This window comes from Rutidosis leptorrhynchoides, chromosome 7 (assembly GCF_046630445.1).
Source record: "Rutidosis leptorrhynchoides isolate AG116_Rl617_1_P2 chromosome 7, CSIRO_AGI_Rlap_v1, whole genome shotgun sequence".
Lineage (NCBI taxonomy): Eukaryota > Viridiplantae > Streptophyta > Magnoliopsida > Asterales > Asteraceae > Rutidosis > Rutidosis leptorrhynchoides.
This window is the reverse complement of record NC_092339.1, coordinates 124,052,209-124,057,163: the sequence shown is the minus strand read 5'-3', so window position 1 is coordinate 124,057,163 and position 4,955 is coordinate 124,052,209.

The following is a 4,955-nucleotide window of genomic DNA, read 5'->3' as shown; positions in this document are numbered from 1 at the left end:
CGGGACATTTCAGTTGGTATCCGAGCGTTGGTCTTAGAGAACCAGAAAATTTGCATTAGTGTGTCTTATCGAGTTTGTTAGGATGCATTAGTGAGTCTGGACTTCGACCGTGTTTTCTTTAAAAATGATTGCTTAACATTTTTGTTGGAAACTATATATTATTAACATGTATATATTATGTGATATATTAATCTCTTAACATGTTTGATATTGTGTGATAGATGTCTACCTCTAGCACAAATCCCATTGACTTACCTAATAATAACGAAGAGTCGAATATATATTGGACTGATTCACAAGTTCCCGAAGAAGAACCGGAAGAAGAATCAGAACCGAAAGAAGAATCAGAACCGGAAGAGGAGGAACCGGAGGAGGAAATAGAACCGGTGGGGGAAATAATAAAACGGTTAAGTAAAAGAAAATCCTCAACCAACCGACCAAGGTTAATTATGGTCAATCAGAACCGATAGACAACCCAATATTTTAAGAGACCTACCCGGAGACATGATTGATGAAATCTTGTCTAGAGTCGGTCAGAATTCTTCGGCACAACTATTTACGGCGAAATCAGTTTGTAAGACATTCGAAGAACGTTCCAAGAATGTCTTGGTTTATAAGAGACTTTCGTTTGAAAGATGGGGGATATCACATTGGGAAACTCATAAGTTACGATGTGTTTACTTTGACGCATATATTGCGGGGAACCCAAATGCTATTTTACGCAACGGGTTAAGAAATTATTTTGACTCAATGTATCCGAATATAGGACTTCATGATTTAGAAAAAGCGGCTAACATGCAACATAAAGAAGCATGCTATGCTTACGGGTTAGTAATGTTCACTTCTCACCAAAGTGAGAAAAAGAACATCGGGCTACAACTATTAAACAAAACGTTCCCACAAGTGACGGAGTCGGTAATTGGGGTAAGAAATGAGGTTTTTAGGTTATTACGAGACTGTTGGTCATTACGTAACCCTCGTCCCTTTGACGACGTTACAACATGCTATCTTATCAACAGCCATAATGGTTATGTTCCACAAGACCAAGGATGGGAAGTAGTCCTAGTAAAACCAGAATGCATGACTTGTTTCTGGACGTATGAATTACGTGTCTTTATTGCCTTTGCTGAACGACTTGTGTACTAGCTAGAATTATCTTCACAACTATCTTGTATCAAAGTTATTGTGTGCTATATTTCATGCTTTATGTAAAATAAGCGGTGTTGTAAGTTTGTAAAATATTGTATAAAAGTTTGAACGCGAAATATTATTATAATCAGTTTTTCATATAGAATTGTAGTAGTTGAATTGTATATTAGCTACTAAGTATGAACTTAACGGGTAGGTACTACCCGAATTTAAACTTATAAAACGCTAATATGAAGAAAAAGCTTTTATAAATGAGTTCATATTATGCTACAAAATACTATTAACTACTCTTAATATTCTATATGATTAACTTGTTCCATTTGACTATTTTGAAGTAAATGGCACCGACTACTCGACACACCGTGAATATGAATGAAGAGGAATTCCGTACTTTTATAGCTTCAAACATAGCCACAGTACAGGCTGCGCTACATACCAACAATAACCTTGGATCTAGCAGTACAGGAAATCGTGTAGGATGCACCTATAAAGAATTCACTGCCTGCAAACCTTTGGAATTTGATGGAACCGAAGGACCGATCGGATTGAAACGGTGGACCGAGAAGGTCGAATCGGTGTTTGCCATAAGTAAGTGTACTGAAGAGGATAAAGTGAAGTACGCTACGCATACCTTCACAGGTTCTGTGTTAACATGGTGGAATACCTATCTAGAGCAAGTGGGACAAGATGATGCGTACGCACTACCGTGGTCAGCATTCAAGCACTTGATGAACGAGAAGTACCGTCCCAGAACCGAGGTCAATAAGCTCAAGACAGAACTTAGTGGGTTACGAACCCAAGGATTTGATATTACCACGTACGAAAGACGATTCATAGAATTGTGCCTATTGTGTCCGGGAGCGTTCGAAGATGAGGAAGAAAAGATCGACGCGTTTGTGAAAGGATTACCGGAAAGAATCCAAGAAGATATAAGTTCACATGAGCCCGCTTCCATACAACAGGCATGTAGAATGGCTCACAAACTAGTGAACCAGATTGAGGAAAGAATTAAAGAACAGATGGCTGAAGAGGCCAATGTGAAGCAAGTCAAAAGAAAGTGGGAGGAAAACGGTGATAAGAATCACCAATACAACAACAACAACAGCAATTACAATAATAATCGCAACAATTATCCCAACAATCGCAACATCAATCGCAACTACAACAAACGGCCCAACAACAATAACAACAACAACAACAACAACAACAACAACAGCAGCAACTACAATAATCATCCCAACAACAATAACAACCGCAACAACAACAACAATCAGAAGCAGCTATGCCAAAGGTGTGAAAAGTATCACTCGGGGTTCTGCACCAAATTTTGCAACAAGTGTAAAAGAAATGGTCATAGCGCGGCGAAGTGTGAGGTCTACGGACCAGGGGTTAACAGAACGAAAGGAACAAATGGTGTCGGAACGAGTAATGGCGGAGCAAGTAGTGTCGGAGCAAGTTATGCCAATGTAGTTTGTTATAAATGTGGAAAACCGGGCCACATTATTAGAAATTGCCCGAACCAAGAGAACACGAATGGACAAGGCCGCGGAAGAGTTTTCAATATTAATGCGGCAGAGGCACCGGAAGACCCGGAGCTTGTTACGGGTACGTTTCTTATTGATAATAAATCTGCTTACGTTTTATTTGATTCGGGTGCGGATAGAAGCTATATGAGTAGAGATTTTTGTGCTAAATTAAGTTGTCCATTGACGCCGTTGGATAGTAAATTTTTACTCGAATTAGCAAACGGTAAATTAATTTCAGCAGATAATATATGCCGGAATCGAGAAATTAAACTGGGTAGCGAAATATTTAAGATTGAATTGATACCAGTAGACTTAGGGAGTTTTGATGTAATAGTTGGCATGGACTGGCTGAAGAAGGTGAAAGCAGAGATCGTATGTTATAAAAATACAATTCACATTGTACGAGAAGAAGGAGAACCCTTAATGGTGTACGGAGAAAAGGGCAACATGAAGCTACATCTTATTAGTAATTTGAAGGCACAAAAACTAATAAGAAAAGGTTGCTATGCTGTTCTAGCACACGTCGAGAAAGTACAAACTGAAGAAAAGAGCATCAATGATGTTCCCGTCACAAAAGAATTTCCCGATGTATTTCCGAAAGAATTACCGGGACTACCTCCACATCGATCTGTTGAATTACAAATAGATCTTGTACCAGGAGCTGCACCAATAGCTAGTGCTCCTTATAGACTCGCACCCAGCGAGATGAAAGAACTGCAAAGCCAACTGCAAGAACTATTAGAACGTGGTTTCATTCGACCAAGCACATCACCATGGGGAGCTCCTGTTTTGTTTGTCAAGAAGAAGGATGGTACATTTAGGTTGTGTATTGACTACAGAGAGTTGAACAAACTTACCATCAAAAACCGTTATCCACTGCTGATGTTGCGAAACGTAACCTTTATTTATGAACGAATTTGAGTTGTTTTGTTACACGAATTGATTTATTGTATATGTGGTATTTTATTGAATTCAGGTTGATTTCACACATATATAGGCAACTAGTCCTATTCATGTAGTTTAGTTTGTTGGTAAATCAGATTCTTTCCACAGGGAGATGGAGTGTTTAATGGTTTTTAATAGTCTTTGATGTCAAACTTAATTAAAGGGGGTTTTGGATTAGGAATTTATAAAATAATAGTAAAAGAAAATAACTTAAAATAATTTACTAAATAAAATTACAAGATTACAATAATTAACTTAAAAAGGAACTAAATGAAATTATACTAATTATGATGTATTAATTATATTACTAAATGGTAATTAGTAAAATAGTAACTTTTAATAAAACTATATGTTTAAAATTTTGTTTTGAGCAATTATAATATAAACTTATTTAAATTAATTAAATGACATGTTTAAAAAGATTAATACAAATTAAAAGGAATTAAAATGATTAACTAATTGTAAACTAATTTCTAATTATAAAGTATTATAATTAACACTAATTATTAGGATTTAACATGTATTAAAGTATTTTATAAGAACTAATATAAATTATATAGTAATAACCTAAATATAATAGTAAAAAGGCTAAAACCCTAATTTTAAACTAATTAAATAATTAAAACCCTAATTTTAACCCTACTGGTACTGTAGCCGTGTCTTGTACATACGCGTTTCACGTATTTATACACGTATCGCGTATATATTTAAACTTACGCGTATTGTGTAATTAAAATCGTACAGTAATATGTTTACACTTACGCATTTTGTGTAGATAGTACACGATTCGCGTATGTTATATACGATGTGACAAAACAGTCTGATACAGATTCGAGTGTTTTTATGTAATCTTATATATTTTATAATAATAATTCGTAAATAATAATAATAATACTTTTATAATAAATATAAATGGGATAAATGGGAGTGTTTACTTAAATGTGTCACCCCTAGGTCCATGGATTGTTTTAAGTTTACGCCCTATTTAAAATGTTTTAGTAATAAACTTTATATTTTTCTTTCGAAAAAATATAAGGTTACGACTAACTAAAATAAATCTAATTTTCATCGAATTCTATTTAGATAGCTACTATTCCCTAAGTATTTAAATTGAGACCTAGCCTAGTTTTGACTTTCGCCAATACCCAAATCGTAACGGTTTCCCTTTTTACAATTTCACTATCATATAATTATTGATATTACCCAAACCACCGAAGTTTATTTCTAAATTGGTGTTAATAATTTATCCATAAATTCGTCTAGATCATTTTAATGTTGAAGCTTAATTTATGTAAATAAAAACAACTTTCGTTATTTAAATTTAATAAATTAAGT